This window comes from Anguilla rostrata, chromosome 1 (assembly GCF_018555375.3).
Source record: "Anguilla rostrata isolate EN2019 chromosome 1, ASM1855537v3, whole genome shotgun sequence".
Classification (NCBI taxonomy): domain Eukaryota; kingdom Metazoa; phylum Chordata; class Actinopteri; order Anguilliformes; family Anguillidae; genus Anguilla; species Anguilla rostrata.
The window spans coordinates 64,453,315-64,474,346 of record NC_057933.1 but is presented as its reverse complement, the minus strand read 5'-3'; the positions used below and the strand labels follow the sequence as shown (position 1 = coordinate 64,474,346).

Below are 21,032 nucleotides of genomic sequence, written 5' to 3'. Positions count from 1 at the left end.
TTGAAGGCATTATGATGCTGTATCATAGCCTCATTTCCATTTCAATGCCAAAAGACCACAATCTTTTTATCAGATATTTTTCTGGCAGCTTTGAAAGGAATGTTGGATGCAATGTTTGTTACAGGCGAGAATGTGCAGTAACTCGTTTCCCAGGAGAAGGACAGAGTGGGGGTGGAGGTCTGGCCTTAGGATCCTGTCCTTCTGCTGGTCCCTGTGTAACTGTGAGAGGCGGCTCTTTGACAAGTCAGAACTCTGACTGTAATGTTTATGTCACACTCACCTCTGACAGCACTTCACCACCATTACGCTGAACTCCCAAGTCTCCTGCCGGTCTATTTGCTGTGAGCAATACCCCCTTTTTGCACAGATCTGTCACTCAACACTGCTGATTTCTAGAAGTTTAATGTGTTTCTTGTAAAGAATGTGTAATGGTCTTGGCACAGGTGAAGGAGCACATTTCTCCTTCTGTAACTCCCAGGGTCAGGTCTTGCTCCTTCAAGAGTACACTGAAAATATTGCTCTTGATAATGTGTCAGATATAATATAGCTCCTTCACAACTACAGTTCAGCATTTATAATAGAAAAGTTATTCTTCAGATTGAATGATAACAAATGACAATGACAATAACAAAATTGCAAAAAAAAGCAAGGTTTACTTGCTTACTTTTTCTGACACAAACCTATTTACCTGTCACTAAACTTAAAACAATGTTATGCGAGAACGTACAACACTTGCTTAAATTTGTTATTCAAAGTCAATGTCATTAACGCTGTTAAGAGGCTATTGCATCTCAGGTGATGCACATGCATGAATAACAATGAAAAAATGTGAAGTGGAGAGGTCAAGGCATTAGTAAAACAAGCACTTTTAGAAAGCTGTTAAATTGCACACTGCAGGGATGTAAGCACAGGAAGACTGCAGCACCCTAGCAGCCAGAGGAGGTGGCTGGTGTCTGATGAGATGTGGACAATCTCACCAACCAAAGCTTTTCTTGCTGGGTGATGCCACTGCTAAACATGCATAGACTTATGGGGCTGTCAGCCACAGTCAGCAATTGCACAATTTGCATTTGATACCAGACCGGGGTGCCTTCACACTCTAGGATACAATATTAGCCAGGCAGCAGCCCCCACACTATCACCAGGTGGTTTATCATATATTTATCTCTCTCACTCTCTCGCTCTCTCTCTCTCTCACCACCATATTAATAGTAACCAAATATGCCTTAAGCCTCAAGTCACCACAGTCAGAAATGGGGCTAATACAATGCTTCACAAAACATGCTTTAATCTTGCAGGAATGTGAGAAATTGTTTCCATGTGTGTCAAGTTTGGAGAGTCAACCAAAGCTTTTAATTCTCCGAAGTCTCAGCGCTAGCAAGTGGAATGAAGACTCCAGAATACTGCTCAACCTCTTAAACCATAAAACCTCCAGAACCATGAGGACTCAGTTTTGGCACTGTCAGACTGGGACAGTGTAGAGCTGCCAATCACAATGTCTGTTCAGGTTATAAAAAAAGCTGAAAACATTTTTATGGGTCCCATTGAATCCAATCTATAAATTCTATAACCATCTACTTTTTCCCATATATGACTGAGGCATAAGCACATATCATATAGTGCACCTGGATAACTGGATAACTTACCCTAGTCACATGGAACACTGAGCATTGTGGCTTACAGGTTAAAACACACAGTTTCAACGTGGAATTCTGTGAACCACAGTAGGCCTCACAGAACTAGAAGAGAGATGTGACCAGTGCCACATCCTGGAGGGTCATAGGGTGGGAGTTTATACAGATTTCTATTACAGCACCATTGCTGCTAACAATACGATGCGAAGCCTGTGGAGCTAGCTTGGGCAGACAACTTGAGAAGTGCTGTTCGCTAACATGATGAGCCCCTCTCCTCGGCGTGAACGTAGCAATAACAGAATGACAGTTCATTTCCTGAGCGGTGGGTACCGACGGCTTTATTTTTATGGGGTTTTTTTTATCAGTCTCAAACGTTCTAATGTGGCTTTCCTCTGTTACGCCCCCTTCCTTTTCCATTATCAGGCTACAAAAAAAAAATCGCTAAACAAACAAATGCATATCATGATGATGAGGATGATTATCATTAGGATTATTAGACTATATAAAAAAACTGAAGCAAATGGTATGTACTGACAATTTTAAGTACAGCATGTTATTTTTGTTATAAAAATTACCAGAAGATAACTCATAATTACTGATTAATCTAAAATTAATTTACAGTTAGAAAAAGCAGCCATAAGTTATATATACTGCTAATATCTAAATCCTAACTCTAAAATAATTTCTTATGCATTCTCTTTCATACACATTTTAACAGCAATGCAGAAACCCTGGACCTACATTACAAGTACCTAGTGTGACATTTACCATGACATATGTGAATTTACTAATTATAAAAGCATAATTGCTCAGCAACAGCAATATCTCCTTCCTCTATTGATCCAGTGTGACAGATCTGCCCTTATTGACAAACTCTGGAAGAGAAATGAATCCCTTACCCTCAAGGAATCATCTATCATTCTGCATCTCTGTCCAACCACGGGGCTAAATTGTCATTTAAAGGGGGCACAAATCATTATTAGAAACAAACAACCTTATCGAAGAGCTTCTATACAACCCCCTCATTCTGCAGCTAAAGAAATGTCCCTTAATGGAGACTATCTGCAAAAGGAAAAGCACAGAAAATCTGACCAGAAAAGGACATGCAATGTAACAGTAGATTCACATGAAAGGAATCTACTATTTCCTTGCATATAAGTATAATAAAGGCTGTATATATAATATTTTGGTTTGGTAAACTCTGAAATTAAGAAAGTATTGGTTGAATATTGGTTAACAATTTAAAGAAAATACACAGTAATAGCATAATATATCACTGAGTTAAGGATAAGGCACCACAGGTTCAATGCTGGAATCACACAAGCTGTTTGATGAGGAATGTGGAGAGCTAATTCAGGGCCGCATTTTGACCATGCGAATGAAGTGCAGCAGCCTGGCAGTAACGGAGTCTGCATTTCAAAATCTACCGTGTTTGAAAAGTCTCGTTTTTGGGAATTTGTCAGAGGAGTCGTCTGCTCATTGGAAACAAATGAGTAGCTTCAGTCCAATGTAATGTCTCTAGTGGTGTACATGCGTCAGAGTCCTCAACTCTCACTCTCACAACGCATCTCCTCTTTACAATATCCATCTCCATACGAAATGCATCCATCTGGCCTAAATGCTGTTTTTCAAAGATATGTACTTCTTTGATTAACGTGCTTGCAGCGATGCAGCACTGTGGAATTGTGGTCTGTGAAAGATTTAAAAGCAGCCTGCGGTTCTCGTCTCGCATGCTGACCTTTTCACCCGGGTCATGGAGAGGTCACCCATATTCACACTAGAGGAAACAGCATTTATGCACCTCATAAACTGTTGAATTTAAATCATATTCATATCAAAACATCTTTTCCTAACTTGCACCTCTGAGACAAGCTATTATTACATCAAAGTGTACCCTCTATGCCTTTGAAATAAATATTTCTATTTGTTATAACTGCATCACAACTTGGTTCATTTTTTCAAGGTGTTCCTCTATTTCTTTACCGCTAAATAGTCAGGCAAGTATTTTTATGTAAAATAGTTTAACATGGCACTGCATTCTGAAATGTGTATTCTAGTATCAGAGAATACTATACAGGAAATTCCTTCCAAATGCATGGGCAACGGATTTCAATGGGTTGCTAATTTATTTAGATCGCACTGCCAAATTGATTTATTATGCATTTCCAATGGACCGCTAATTGATTTAGAGTGCACTGGCTTGTTGATTTATACTGCATTTTGTTTGTCAGTATATGCAATTGCCTCAAACTATGCTTCCACCATTACAATACAATAGCAATAATTATAAAAACTAGACAATTCCTGCAGAAATTGTGAAGTGTGGTTGCCGCCAATGCAAATTCGACTTTGTGCTGAACAGAGTTTTATACATTATGTAAACATTATTCTTACATAATCATTCAGTATTACTATTTTTGAATATGGCGACGTATTTCAGGTTTCGTATGCTAGGTAGTTGATATGGTGTTCAAGGTGGTTGTCAGGGTGTTGATAGGTGGTTGCTATGGAGTTCTAGGTGGTTGCTAGGGTGTTGTTAGGTAGTTGATATGGTGATCTAGGCAGTTATTAGGGTGTTCGAGGTGGTTGCTAAGGTGTTGCTAGGTGGTTGCTATGGAGTTCAAGGCAGTTGCTGTGGTGTTGGGTTGCTAGGGTGTTAATAGGTGGTTGCTATGGTGTTCTAGATGGTTGCTAGTGTGTTGTATGCACTTGCAAGGGTGTTCCAGGAGGTTGCTACAGTTAGAGTTGGGGTAAGGGTTACAGCTAGGGTTAGGGTAAAGGTGATAGCTAGGGTTAGGGTGAGGGTTACAGCTAGGGTTAGGGTTAAGGTTAGGGTTACAGCCAGGGATACGGTGAGGGTTGCAGCTAGGGTTAGGGTAAGGGTTAGGTTTACAGCTAGGGTTAGGGTTAAGGTTAGGGTTACAGCTAGGGTTACTGCTACAGTTACGGATAGAGTTAGGGTTAGGGTTAGGGTTTGGGTTACATCTAGGGTTAGGGTTAGGATTAGGGTTAAGTTTACAGCTGGGGTTAGGGTTAAGGTTACAGCAAGTGTTAGGGTTAGGGTTTCAGCTAGGGTTAGGGTTTGGGTTACATCTAGGGTTAGGGTTAGGATTAGGGTTAAATTTACAGCTGGGGTTAGGTTTAGGGTTACAGCAAGTGTTAGGGTTCGGGTTTCAGCTAGGGTTAGGGTTAGCGTTTCAGCTTGTGTTAGGTTTAGGGTTCTTCACCCATGAACAAAGGACTTTCTACCAAGTCCAATGAGGCATCCTACAATTTGTGTGCAATTTTGCCCCATAGAGATGTATGGCGGAATGTTCAAATCCAGAGAGAGAGACCAGCTGCTAGAAGACAGAGCATTGTGACATCACAAATGTGAGAAGACAGAGCATTGTGACATCACAAGGGTGAACATTCCGTCATTCATTCTCTATGAGGAAAAATTGCCCACAAAATGTTGAATTTTTCAAGAACCATGCACAAAACTTTCAACAAAGTAATAGCACACCATTCTCGATGAACTCGCTCGATTTGACATATTTCACGTGTATGTGGTGCGAAAACTCTGGGAGAAGTAGCGGTCCAAAAAATGGGTGGAATAAATAAAGAAAAATAATAATATGTGAGATAATAGAAATGTGATTGCCAAAGTCAACCACACTAATAATCATGAAAACATCTAGAATGCATTTTTGTCTCCATTAACAAGTGCAATTATTAATTTCAAAGCCATAATGCTCACTTTTTAAAAAACTTAATTATATATACCTCTTTAAAAAGATAGCAGCAACTGGATAAAGACATTTCCCATAGTTGCTGAGAAAAGTATTTTGAAGAGAAATACGTTTATGCTCATTTCAAAGTGTTTTTAAATGTACATGTTAAGGATATTTTATTATAAAGTTTCAGGAACGTTTCAGGTATGAATTATAAATATTGTCTTATATAAATATATTTAAAATGCAATAGAAAAAAAACACAATTTGATCAACTGAAGATTTCCATGAAAGACTCCATAACAAATTCATCTAGCAGCACGGACTGTATTGGCATTTTTAATTGGTCATGAGATATATTCCCCCTGAGGACAAATCAAACCTGGGCTCTGAAAGAGTTCTCATGGTTAATTATAATTTGTGAGATTCCCTGTGTTGTGAAGTCTGAACTCCAGTATGGATTTGCAGCGGTGCTGTTTGTCTCATTCTGTGGGCTCTGAGCCAGAGATCAAAGCAAATCAGACAAGCTGTGCTACGTAGAGTTTAGGCAGCACTGGGGCTTGTGGACCTGATCGGACTGCTAAATGGGACTGTACCCAGCGCTCTGGGGCTAAGGGCTTCCACAGCTGTGCTCAGATCCGTAACTGAAAATACAATCCTGGGGTTAATGATAATTCCACGGGAAGGAACTACAGCTCATGATTCAAATGCGCCCACAAGGCCTCTATCAGTCAACGGGCTCTTTTCAGCTATCCAGGAAATAAAAGGCAACATCTTCATTTTAAACGGGGCCTCGCTCATAAAAGCAGCTGCTATTAATGTCCAGATGTACAATGTCAAGGACTACAATTCAACACAGCATTCCACATCAAGCAGAAATTGTACAAAACCTGGAAATACAAGCACCACCGCTGTTTATGTACATCAAATCTGAGGTGATCCATTACGTTCACAGAATTTGTTGTGAGATGTGGCTCAATTTATTTGGAAATATAAAAAAGAAACCCTGCCACGGTCAGTGGAAAGGATTTGATGGTGTGTTTTCCTTCTTTTACGATGACAATTTTCTTTATCACTCCCTGCCAGCTTTGCCATCAGGGAAATGCAAACAGAAATAAAGGGCCAAACAAAAGTGAAGCCATCACAATAACAGAATCCCTCCTGCAACATGGTTGTCTATCCATATAATGTGATCCTAGGCTCCATAACATGTAATTGGAGTGAACACTGTAGCAGCCTTTTCTTACTATGAGCTTATATATACAGTATGTGTGAGTGTGTGTGTGTGTGTATGTGTGTGTGCGTGTGTGTAAAATCCGGAATCTAAGCAATCTGCCTACACTCAGGAATGTGGATTTCCAGGAGCAGAAAGGCTGGTCTTAATCAACATTCTGAGTTCATTCTGGCTGTCTTCGTTTTCTGGGAAACATGCTGTAACTGATCCTAAGAGGATTCGAAAGGGAAAGATATTCAAATGGCCCTGTATAGGCTGCCGAAATTTGCATTCCAGCACCTGGGGGGTTTGAGTTCGTTTTTTTTTTTTTGTCAAACTTTTACTTTTTGAAATCAAAATATGTATCTGACAATGTGGTGGATTTAAAAGAATATTTTCATAATGCTGTGTTTTAGTGTGCAGTCACTTTAGTATTTTTAGTATATATACCTATAGGATAGACTATGTCACAAGAGTAACAAAGAGTTTAAAAATGGTACTAATACACAAGCGCACAGATTCAACTATTTTAATTGTAATCAGATTAGAGTGAAACAGATCATCCACTGGTTGTTCACAAGTGAAAACTAATTTCGATTTTTTAAATGGAGAATTAATTCTTGCTGGGGAATAAGACTGCACCAGACTCATTAATAAGATGAGGAACAATGGCAGTTGTCTGTTCAACAGCTCACTGCCTTGCTGCGGCAATGATGGGTGCAGCTACCAGTCTTTTAAGCCTTGTGCAGGCGTGACACTGCACAGGTTTTATGTGAAGAGGTTCACTGTTCCATGTGGACCTCAACCAATCCACTGCCTCACACTCCAGCCTTTGACATGGCATTGCAGAAACACAGTCACTCATCCGTTCCACTCCAAAAATGTGAAACACGATTGTTTTCCCCCTTCTTCTTTTCTACCTCTTTCGTTTGAAGGGGGCGCAATAAATTGGAAGGGTGCCAGGGACCACCCCACCAGACCTGGTGGATGAGTACAAACGCTTGGCACAGACTATGAATGGTAGTGCCAACTGCCACACTGGCATCCACCGACTCACAGAGTTCAGGGAGAGGTAAATTTCCACTCAGTACACCAGAGGGATCACTGGTATTCAGGCATGTGACCAAAGAGAGAACAAATCATTGTAACAACTATCCTAACAAAATCAATGAAAAGAACAAGAATAACAAGACACATGAGTGTCTTGTGAATATCTGTTATATGGTGCCTGCTCCTGAATGTTCCATGTAATTACTAAGTAATTTGAAGATATAAATACATTAACCTGGCATTAACATAACCTGATATAAAATTTTAACCTGGCACTGGCTCTATAAGTTTTTATTTAATTTAGATGCATTAAGTTCTGAAATCAAATCAATGTATACATTTTTAAATGTTGTCTATCACTTTCAAAAACCTCTCATAAAAACATGGGAAAAATCTTTTTTGCCAATATAAACAATCCAAGAAATTACACAACATTTATAGATGACTGCTTATGAAGTAAATCTTATTACAGTTAAGGAAAATACTGAATAAGATATCAAAGTGTTAATGAATAAGCATATTGAACATATTTACAAACTGAAAAACAGTAATGAAGTGTTGATGTTTAGACGAAAATTGGCAAGATAAATGTTGTGACTGTGACTTCACATATGCTATAACAGTAGTTCACACCTGTGCAATCTGGGTATTGCGCTTAAAAAAATCTGGGGGTGGAAAGAGACATTCTGTTTGGTTTGCAATGCAGTATGATTGAATGCATTAAATATATCTGTATACTGGTATATGTTTGTTTGTTTAGCCAACAACTTTACCGTATTGTAATGCAGGTATACTGTATATCACCAATGGAAAATGGAAAAAGAAATGTTCAAATGGAGAATTGTAAAAAAAAAGAAAAGAATGTATTTTAAAATAAAGAGCTAAATAAAATAGCTGAATATTTATCTTCATTATTTACTTTGGTTCACAAAATGACTGAGTTAATTTCCTTAATAATCATTCTATAATTCTTTCAAAAATTCAAAAATCTGTAGATAAGTAGAAGTTTCACAGCAGTTAAACTAAATTATTATGATTATTTGTCTGTAAATCATTATAATGATAGGTCTGACAATAAACCCATCTGGAAAAGTCAAATGAATGAAATACTATAGAATCTGTGAATTTTAATCATTTCATGAACTGCACCATTTCATGTGGTTCTGAATATTCAGATGAAGCTACAAGTAGTTTTGGTGCAGTGCGTAGCTTTTGTTAAAGGATCTCTCTCTCTCTCTCTGTCTCCCTCTCTCTGAATCACACATACTGTATGTGTTACCCTGTACGTTTCTGTTTGCCCATTTAGGAGAAACTGCTGTCAGAGTGCACTTCTCTGATATGACCAGCGTGTCACAGATACGTTAAGGCAGCCACTGGATGGCAGAGTGCTAGGTAACCAAGATTACTCGTGTGAAAAAAGGAGTCATTTGCATTACAAATTAAAAATGCATTTAAAAGCAGAACATGACTTGCCCCTCAAACAAACGGTAAAGCAGAGAAATCCCACAGTGCTGCACATTACATAAAGAGGCAGCAGATCCACATAGAGCATCACATTAAATGAATGTTTGCTTAGTCTCTCCCATTTAACTCCCTGTGAAATGTGTCACAAACATTTGATGCTTCCTTTGACACCATTAAAGCATAATTCAATGAATCACTTATTCACACCTTTTATTAGATGTTACAGCATGTGTTTGACTTTTTCTTTTTAAGTAATGAATATTATTGGGGCTTTTTATTTTATAAATGACAAAGGATCCTATTTCCAAGGGGAAAGATTGGTTCATGTGATGTTGCATATACACCAGTAATTGTTAAACCCTAATGTCTAGTTTACTGCAGACACTTGTGTTCTAAACAACAGTGGCTAACTGTACTGCCTATGGCAGCTGGAGATCCTTTGGGATACAGGATCAGTATGAATCAGAACAGTGGGTGTTGTTCCACTTAAGATACTGTATCAGTAGTAAACAAGTTGGTGGATTCCCATTACTTTTATATTGAACATTCCATCTCTGTCTATTGTTGCAACTGAAGTTCAATTGGTGAATCTCCAAAGTTCAACAACAGTGACCACAAATTACAGGCGAAACTAAAAACAGGATGTGCTGTAGAGTTTGTAGGTTCTGGTGCCATTATGCGTCCTGATAGTGCGGCTTCCGTGAGCCCTTCCCCTCTGACAGAACCCCTCACTCTGCACTTTCAGGCCAGTAAAGCTGCTCTTCTGTCACCAGGTACAGCTCTTATACAGGGATAACCAAAAGTAAAAACGCCTCTCTCCACAGTACCGTGAGCTTGCATGAATGAAAAAGACTGCAGTCCTGGCCTTGTTTTTTTCCTGAAGACTGGCTTCTAATCCCTGTCTTGGTCGGGACATTGGCATGTTGGCACACAGTGACATAGCTTTCAACTAATTATTGTCATGGTCAAATGCCATGATGAATCAGTGTTATTGCACCCCTGCCATAGTGAGCCTTCTTCTATGGAGGGTTTTATGACAGTTGTAACACAAATAGGAGATTGTGTCATAACCACAGTATGTCAAAGTTATGAACAGACATGATACTTCATGATAGGTATTATGGTATATCATGGTAATGACACTCATTTCCGTGTCACAGCGATCAATGTCAAATAAAGTATTATCGCAGTGTCTTAGCTTAGCCTTCGAAACCTAACAAAACCAAAACTGGAAACACCTGTGTGTTTAACAGTACAGCTCTCTGAGGGTGCTCCAGACAGAACAGAATGTGGTTGTGCTGTTAGCATTTGATATTATAGAATTCAGGTAACATATAATAGAGTAACAAATTTATTCAGAGCTAGGACGTCGAAGCTTCTTGTTCCTTTTCTAAGCATAAAATAATTATTGCAATGAACAACATTTTTGCATTTTTCTTCATTTGAAAAAATCTGCATTGTTTTATTAAGACATCAACAAGGCTAAACAAATATTTTATAGGTATTTTCGCATAAGCTCCACAAGAAATTGGTATTCCTATAAAATCCAAGCCTTCTACTGAACAAGACATTTTTCATTTATTATTGATGTTGTGCGAGAGTTTTCTCCCGAAGATATACATGGATTCCCATTGCCAGCCCAGCTCTGAAAACCTCAGTAATCTTGCCTTTGCAACACTCTGAGCTGACTTTTAAAATGCAGTATTTTCCACTTCAGATAAGTACAGGTCATTTAAAACAGTAAATTTTTTCACTGAAAGGATTACAATATATAAATGATGTGCAAAAATATATAATTATATAATTTGCTTACATCCTCTCATTTTTGCAAGCATTATTTATGTTGATTTTAAAATGGGTTTTGACTGATCTGACCGAGGAAAAATTAATGGTCAAACAGCAATAGCAATAAATGTATTTCATTCTAAATATAGATATATTTATTAACTACACCATCATAGTCTTTTTGGTTCCTCCGCCCACATTCTTTCAAAAGAAGGGAGAGAGGCTAAAACTGGCTGATAAATGAGTCTCATGGGGAATCTGTACGGTGCAAACTGCGATTCTGTCTGTTGAGCGATGTGGCAGCTATTGGAAAGACAGAAATATTATCATATGAGAATAGGAACATTCATTTGTTTAACTAGAGCAACAATATTAAAAATGCCTTTAAATAACTTGGTAAAAACACATTGACAATATAGTTATATATTTCTGCACAAACTAGCTTAAGACCACATTTGAAAATATATAAATGCAACCCATTCCTTGAAGGGATTTGAAACAAAAGCCTTACATAAAGAAGTAATAAAGTCAATTCCCCACTGAATACACAACTATACAGTCCAGCTCCTTTTGAACAAATTTTGAACATGCTAAAAATATAGCCACCAAACTGGACTGTGAGAATCATGTGACCTACTGGTGACCTCAACAGATGCAGGTCACCAGACTCTAAAAACCTACCTAAACTTGTGAGTTTTCAAGCATCTCCATGGAGCTTATTTCCATAAGGTACCTTTGTTTTTTACAGCCTTACTGTACAGATTATTCACGATTGAAATGTGAAGGGGAATTTAAGAAAAGAAAAGTATAAAAATGCAAAAATGCTGAATTACAATAATACCCTATACCTTATTGGAATGGAAAAAATCATGATTGTAAATCATTGGCAGCTTCAGGGGAAAAAGGTATTTTTATCTACTTTTTACTTCACAGTCAATCACATTTAAGAATGCTGACAATTTATGATAATTTCCCCAGTTGTATAACTAGCCCTTATAGAATGCAGGTGTGGTGCAGCACTTATTATAACAGTGCTAGGGGGACACAAACTGAAAAGGTTTATATACATATACATTTATATCTCATATTCATAAAAAAATATGATTCAGTTTTTTGCTAGCAATGAATCAGTCTCAACTGCTTTCACTCTCCTAAACTGCAGTAGTTGTTAACTTATGTTATTAGATAGGTGGGACTAAGCAATGAATAGCTTTAGCAGAATAGCAAGCGCAAAGCAGAAAAGGACTCATTTTAATCCACAGAACAAGTTTTGAACATTCAAAATGTAGATTATAAAACTCAAGTGTAGCACAAGGATGTTTTGTGCAGAAACAGAGGTGTAGATTCACCAAAGCACTGTGCTTCATGAGTATTCTCAAAGAGCCAATCGCAGTGAACGGCAAAACCATGAGCTTTATTATGGATGCATTAGTAATTGTCCATATTCATACCCTTTTGAACGATACAATTGATTTTTGGTTTATATTGGTTTGCTTATTACTGACACACCGTTCATATTCATGATGTAAATACATAGTCATTAATTGAGGGCCATCTGGTCATCATAGAGAACACATGGAATGCTTGCAGAATATTTAGAGATATTTACCAGTTTTTATTTTGAATTCTTTAGGCATAGCATAAGTCAGTCTTTTTAACAACCCTGAGATAACTTAATGATGAAGTGAATATTTACTGAAGTGCCTCCAAGCAAAATATTCCATTTACATATTTATTTTATTGAGTTTTTATTTCAAAACACTTCTAACATTATTTTAGCACTATTTGGAAATACTACTTTTTAAACATGTAAAAAGCCATGTTGTGGTTATGGCATTTAAGCGGCTCCATCAAATACACAATTCATATAGTTCATAGGTGTAGAAACAATGAACAACACAACTGAGGGAAACACTTTTAAAAACTTTTGAAACAGGTATACTGAAATATTCAACTACAGAATCAGCTGGGTCATCTAGAGCTATTTATTTAGTTTCTTCTTTACTGACACATAGCTTCTGAAAGCCTTCAGCATTTCATAGCTAGCAATGCAATGCTAACTAGATAGTGACATAAAATAACTAGTGATCTTTAACTTTTTATTAAAATTCATAAAAAACTGATAATAAGCTAGCTCACCAGCTAAAACTGTTTTGCCTTATTAGCCACAGAACAACTCCTAGCTTGAGATGTTTTGGGGAAAAAATGCAAAAAATAATAAAGCTATGTGCACTCATGATGTAAACAGATTGGGTGTATCCATCTTTCCATTTAGAACATTGCTGGTGATCACCCCCCTTTTCAATGTAAGTGTTAACAAGCAAACTATCAATGGAAGATCCACATTGCTGCAATAATTTTATCAATTGGCAAGGTCATTTTAAAGGTGTATTTTTGGTTATAATGGATATTACAAAATAACTATTATACCCCTAAAATAGGTGTAACATTTCCACACAGGAAAGTAATGGGAGTGTCACCATACTATCTGGATTCAGATGCGTCAGATGAGTGTGAGACAAACATTGTGCTACTAGCATATAAAACAATACAGAAAGAGAATGCAGTGCCATGAACATCTCCATAGGATTTTTCAAAGGAAACGGAACAGAGAGGAAGGATCTTGGCTGTCAGTTTGTACATTCAACTGTTAGAGATTTCCTTTTTTCTGATTATATTTTGCCACCTACTGATTGACTATTGTAATTGCATGATGAATACAAGAAAATAAATGTCTGTATTTCACCCTTATATAAATGGCGAAACCGTGTCCTGTTTAATGAAAGTGCTGTTCATTCCAAATGTATGGGAATACATCACAGGCTGAAATCAAGACTTAATAATATAACATAGCCAGTATACTTACAAATGATCGGGTGAGTCATTTCATTTCTACAATTGTATATGGTTATAAGAAATAGTATTCTTCTGGATATGCTAACACGATAGAATAAAAAAAAAAACTTTTTATATAAAAAGTAAAAGAATTGACGCAAGCAAAAATATATATAGCAACTGCATGGAAGAGGAAAGCTATGTAGGGAAAGTAATTGCTGTATAAAATTGCTGATGAAATTAACAACATTATTCATGAAGAACTACTTCAGGCTATTATATCTCCAAGGTTAATCCTTTTGATATATTTTTCAACCTCATTAATGTTAAATAACTGAGATCTTAAAGGATGTCTTATGAGCAACATCTTCAGTATCTTTGAAATTAGGGCATCGTGCAGTCCTCAACTGGAAATGTTAATCAACTGAACACCCCCTCCCTTCCTTCCTCCCTCCCCAACATTAACATTTCTATTTTCTTTCATCATTAAAAATGCTCTGTTCTTGATTTAATTTCACACTGGCAGAATACAATTTAGCGCATGTGATATGTTTTAACACAACCGCGCTAATTAACACACTCAAAAAGTCATCTGAAAGCATTATCATATTTAAAGTACCTTCTATATATACCATTCACTGAGGAAACAACATCAAAGGCTGTCGCAGGCATGAAAGGCACAAGAAATGAGCTTACATAAGGAGGCAGTAATATCTTCAGCCCTGCAGTAAGAACCACGGCCTCCTGTACGTATTTCAAACCACCTTCATTTCAAAAGAGCTGCCTTCTTAAAAACGGTCCGTAAGGAATTCTGCTAAATACTTTTATATTTCAGAAAACAAAAAAATGTCCATTTTAGAATAATATAGCTTCATATAAATGAATATGTATTCTTCAAAAATAATAATTAAAAATTATTATTTAACAACAACTCGTAAATTACTTGCTCACCACCAAATTGTGATGTCACAAAGATCAGAATACAGCTTATGACACTAATAATAATACTGCTACAATAATTAAAATATGGAGCTAGATATAATTTAAGTCTTAGACTATTATTACACTACCCAGGAAACTTATCTTTTTTTTATTACTTATTAACTATTTAGCCAGTAGGACTTTTACTGGAACAATACTGCAACTTTGCAAAACTATGGGAACCACAGGCACAAAGGTAGGTAATACTATAGAAGCAGATATATACATACATACATACATACATATGTAAAATATGACATGAATGGAATTTATTCCTGCTCTTAAAATCTCTTTCAAGGCAAGACTCATAGAAATACTGCTTGTGAAACTCTATCAATAAGAATCTACAAAGGAAACTTTCAGCCCATATGGAACATTCATGAAAACAAAATGCAAAAAGTAAAAGTACATTAAAAACTACCAGAACTATAAAATGACTGAACAGCAACCTAGTTTAATATGGTAAAATCATATTTCATGTATTATCCTCCTGAAGAACTGCAAGACTAGCTGGAGTTCATAATTCAATTTAAAGATACAGTATAATACGTATTTTAATTTTTTTTAAATGTGGAAATGTGTCTTGATGTGAACCAGCGCCATTAATAGATTATCTCAGAGTTCTCTGAGATAGTCAATTATCAGGCTTGGCCCACATCCACACAATTTTATACATATTTATTAAATATAAAAGAGGAACAAGGAACTTCAGTCACAGGTACACCTCTATAAACTATTCATATCTATGTCCACCTCACCATTTCATTTAGTTGCATAAGCTAAGAAGCCTACACTTGATTAAGTTTTCATATTGCAGGAATCCAATTACTTTCAACTAGTGCTTTATAATAAAATTGTGTTAATCCACTGCAATTTCTCCTGAAATTATTAACATATTTAAACACTTTCTTCATGCCCTTCAAAACATCAAAGGCATTTACAAGAATGAAAGTCAGAAGAACTTTCATTCTTGTAAGTACTGCAGAAAAGACAATGACATCTTCAACCATGCAGCAACAGCACTTTGTTGTGCTATTTCATAACTCATTTAAAAAAGATAAGATTAAACTGAACCAACAGAAACAGTGCAGTTTGTAAGTATTTGGACAGTGACACAGTTATTGTTGTTTTGGTTCTGTACTCCAGCACACTGGATTTGAAATGAGACAAAGAACAAGGGGTAATTTAAAAACTGTAGAGTTAAGGAACAAACTCTCATGGACAGATGAGATGGGTATTTACCCGTACCAACCTGATAGAAAGAGAAAAGTATGCAGAAAGAAAGGAACTGCTCATAATTCAAAGCACCCCCCACCCCACCCCACCATCTTTAAAACAAGGTGAAGGTAGTGTTTTGGTTTTGGCATGTATGGCTGCCACTGGATCTAGCTCAATTGTCTTTATTGATGATGTTACTGCTGACAGCAACAGGATGAATTCTGAAGTGTACAGAAACATCTTATCTGATCAGATCCAACCAAAAACCGTGCTTCAAATTATAGCAGGACAAAAATTACAGCAATTCAACAATGACCCCAAACACACTGCTAAGGCAACCAAGGACTTTTTCTGGGGCAAAAAGTGAAATGTCCTTGACTGGCCAAGTCAATCACCTGACCTGAATCAAATTGAACATGCAATTCACTTGCTGAAGACAAGACTGAATGCAAAAAAGCCCAAAACAAGCAGGAACTGATGATGGTTGCAGTACGGTCCTGGCAGAGCATCACCAGGGAAGATACCCAGTGTCTGGTGATGTCTGTGGGTCGCAGACTTCAAGCAGACATCGAATAGAAGGATTTGCAACCAAGTATTAAATACAATGACTTTATTTATGATTATGTTCATTATGACCCTTAAAATAGGGGACCATGTACAAAAATGGATGTAACTCCTACATGGATCACTGGATATGGATGTAAATACCCTAAATTTAAAACTGACAGTCTGCACTTTAACCATATTCATGGTTGCATTACTGTCCAAATACTTATGGACTGCACTGTATATTACAAGTCTGTCATGCTGGAATGGGCAAGTGCTTTTAAAATAAATTATTTAACTTCTTTCCCAATTAGGAAAGCGCAACTGTATTTGTACACCTGTACCAACACTGTAATGCTCTCAGATGGACAGAGCACAAACTAGCACATGCGTGTCTTCAGAAATGCTTTAGCCAGCCACTGCTTCTTTCCACTAGCTGAGCTATGCAGTCATCACACCGGAGATCTGCACTTCATGCCTCACTATCCCAGGCAGACTGCAGGCACCTGATCTGCATTGAGACGGTGCATACCCTGCTGACTGAAACCCATTCCCAATTGCATCCCAGCGCCAGTCTGCATTGGTATGGGTTGGTAAGGATCCATGCACAGTCAGAATTTGTGGTGTGGCTCTCCCACTACTTTCCATTGGAATAAGCATTTAAACAATAGTAGAAGGGAGGATCATAGATTTTCTGACAAATAAAATAATGCAAGGTATCCTGTAGTTAACTCACAAATGAAAATGTGTAAAAAAGCAGTAGTAATCAAACTGAATGATTATATACGGTATGTAATTTGCCTTTAAACATTTTTCAACAATGAAGTAATAATACTAGGGAACCTACAACAAAACAGACAGATAAGCAAGGATCCCAAGGATACATCATCCACTGACATGTTTATCCACCCAGTGGCTTTGACTGATGGCAATGCATGAAATGTATTCATTTATTTATTTTTAGCCTTCTGAATGTAGGTTCTGTGGCTCAGAATTCATTATTTCACTAAATTATTCATTATTTCACTAAATTAACATGTTACACTGACCAAGGCACAGCTAATTGCAATGTGCTTTGACCTTAACTTTGAGAAATGTTGCATTTTCAAAAATTTCTAAATTCCAATCAATTGGGCAGTCAGAGGAATACTGTTCCCCTGTATGTGCTGGGAATGTTTTCTGGTGATTAATGAAGCTATGTATTTTGAGTACATAGCCTGTTCATACGTAATCCCTAGCAAAAGGGTGAAGCATTTTATTTTCCATCCCTATCAATCTTCGTGTGGCAAACATGTTTTGTCAACAAAGTAGAAGATGCTTAGTTATACAAATCCCAGACCACATTTATAGCATGTTAGACAGGATTTTACTAATAAAATAACAACATCACCATATCTTGAGCACATATCAACACATTATCACCTCATAGTTTTTGCACAGAAAACATGAGATTATGGCAAATACCTGTGAACAAATAAATGAGTGAACAACATCTATCTCATTTATCTCCTGAAAAACAGACTCATGCTATATACAATCTTCTGGCACAAAGTAGTGCATTTGACTGGCAGCTTGTCAGAAATTGTTTCAAAATGCTGGCCTGATAAATTAACAGAGAAGCCATTGTAACTTCATGCAGTAAGACTGAGTATTTCATGGGGCTGTGCAAACCAGAATGCTTTGTACAATGACTCAGAGGAGGAAAAAAAAAAGAAACTAGTGAAAAGGTTCCACAGTGAAAAAGGATAAAGCATGGTCTTCAGCAGATTGTGTTTCCATCCCATTTTTATTTGATACTTTCCTCGTGTATTTATTTTACTGTGAGAATAGAACTGAGTTTCATGGTCAGTATGGTACTGATGAAAGAGGCTTTTTTGAGTGGTGAAACTTAATCACGCATTAACTCATTTCTGGAATGATCAGTTTTTTCTAAAAAATACATTGATAAATAACCAATGCTTCTCTGCAGCAGTACTGAAGGGATATAAATTATACACATCACTATGCAGTTGGAAAGCTATGTATGTAACAATACTTCAATATTTTGTTACAACAAAATTCAGACTTAATGTTCAGTCATTTGGTTATCAGTTATAATGATTCTAAAGCATGTACTGACTACTCATTTTTATTTACTAGATTCAATTATATTAATTACACATTTTCATCATTGTATTCACTCTGTCCTGGAGACAATGGAAGTGCAGCACATTGGTATTGTAATGGCAACGCGTGTTGTGTGGCACTGTGTGCATGTGTGTGTGTGTGTGTGTGTGCATGTACACATGTGGGTGTGCGAGTGTGCATGTGTGTGTGCATGTGCAAGTGTGTGAGAGAGAATGTGTGTGTGTGTGTGTGTGTGTGCGTATATGCATGCGCGTATGTTTGTGTATGTGTCTGTATGTGCATGCGTGTGTATGAGAATGTGTACTAAAATATTTATTTTTATACATTCACATTCATCGTTTTCTTGAGACGGCTGGTGCTGTTTCACAGTTTGGTCTAATTGTTAAGGCAAGACTAGTTGGCTACATATCCCCAGCAGTCAAGTCTACATGACTTCACTCAAGTGAGGAAAAGTTTTTCAGAGTCAACAGTTTTCAGATCAAAAATATTTAGAAAACTTGCCTGAAGATAAATCTGGAATCTAGGACATTTTTTTGGTTGGGGAACCACATAATTGGTATGCAGGGCATATAACAACGGTGGAATCAGAAATAAAGACATGGAGATACTCTCCTGTGTTGCAGGATGCAAATATACTGGTGATAGTGTACTCAGCATGGAATGGAATGTGTATGTTGGTTCTTCCTACACAGCATGCAGGTTTGCACAAATCAGTCACTCAACAAGGAAGGTGCTACTGAACGGTTAGGCCCATCAATCTTTAAGTTAAAAAATCTCTGTGCATTTACGAAGCGATCAAACTACAGTAGACAACTGTAGTAAGCACTTTTGTCTGAATTAGATTCTCCAGTGAAGCATCTCATCTTTGGCCAGCACTGAGGAATCATGCGTGCAGAATGGCAACAGAATTACTCTACTGTACGTGATGAATCACAGCCAAGACAAAACTTAAAGAAACACCATTTGTGGTGAAATTTTAAAAGTGAAAACACAAAAGGGTTTCTGTAATCCATAAAAGAAGATAAAAACTTTCTGGTAGGGTGTTTAACTGTCAACAACCACTTAAGTTTTGTTAAAATGTTATGTGAAATTGGTGATTATGTGTGGATTCATACTTCTATCAATGCTGCTCCAGACATTGGTATCTCAGCAACAATTTGCAACTGGCTGGTTCCTGATGTGTGAGACAAGTATAACTATTTATCACTGCCAGTATCGGCATCTATGTGGATGTTCTATGATGAAGGATGTAAGGTGTGAGAGTAAAAACTCACAAACAACGAAATTATGCTCCAATGTATGAGAGGCTATTATAAGATCTTCCAATAAGCTCGAAATACTAACCCCCGACCAACAATGGCATGTGTACTCAACTACTTACGACTAAGAGACGCATTGATGCCAGTGTGTCTGGGTTCGGTCTCAAGGGAATATGGAAAAGGGCTTACAGATACCAGTGTTTCCAGTGTTTTGCTCAACCTACACGATTGAAACCAACAGCAACACTGCAGAAGTTGCATATTGATATTAACAAATGTTCATATTAACAGTATTGCATCTATCTGCTTACCTCGTTGTATAAATTCACAACATTTATATCACACGTTTAAATATTGTTCTCTTGTTGTATCTGCATTTTTTAACGAATCGCATTCTAAGACATTGCGGTACATAAGCTATAGGCTATAATACGTATCGTATTAATGCACTGCAGCATGCAGGTCATAAATGCTTTCGTTTTGGATCGTATAAACTTCAGTCGGAATAAAAGAATAGTAAACTTACCCGTAGATGTTCTCATAGCTTTAAGTTTCATTTAGTCCGAGCTCCAATGTTATCTTTTTATTTTAATTCTTCTCCGTTCTCCATTCTGTTTATGTAACAGAAATGTGATCAGAAAATATGCATTTTCCTCAAAGTTATTGGAAATACAAAGTTTAATAGCTAATTTGCTGGCATCTACCTCTGTTTCGTCTCGCCTTGGTGCTGGAGCGGAGCAGGAAGTTCCTCAATACAATCCTAGCAGGTGTAAGAGACGACAATCAATCTAGCCCGCGCATGGAATCAGTGTAATCATTCAAACGGCCGTTTGTAACGAAGTACGTGCTTTGCCACAAGCACATATATTGGGACGCGCGTCCAGACCTTCATAAAGTGTTAAAATATTATGCAGCCGTCTGAAAAAAGAGACGGGGGCGTCTCTACATATTCACAGTCAGTCAAGGGCTCGACACAGTCAATGTGCCTGTTAAGTATGAATATAAATAACACAGAGGGCACTGCACACGCCAGTGGTGAGGCTGTGGCTTCCGCACCTCGGCATTTAGATTGCCATCGGTGCCTATTGTTCCAAAACAAAGTGGTGTGATTTTCTGTGAACGCAGCAGCAGCTTGATGTTGGGTTGGTGCGCGGAGCAGGGGGAGCGCATTTGAAGCCTGCCAAGCGAGGCAGCGAGGGTTGATGCC

At 37.4% G+C, this 21,032-nt stretch overlaps 1 protein-coding gene across 3 annotated transcripts in view; it reads right to left on the bottom strand.

Annotated features, from left to right (window-relative positions):
• The window catches only part of LOC135262326 (retinoic acid receptor beta-like), a 122,413-nt gene extending 101,589 nt beyond the window's left edge, over positions 1–20,824 (bottom strand). For 2 of the 3 annotated variants that reach the window (XM_064349302.1, XM_064349320.1), the window contains exons 1-2: positions 20,530–20,824; positions 20,352–20,436 (exon numbers count right to left, since the gene is read on the bottom strand). The gene's annotated coding sequence lies outside the window, so the exon portion shown is untranslated. Of the gene's footprint in view, positions 1–20,351 lie in introns of all 3 variants that reach the window. The other variant, XM_064349311.1, reaches the window with a different exon arrangement.
• Positions 20,825–21,032: the final 208 nt, after the last annotated feature.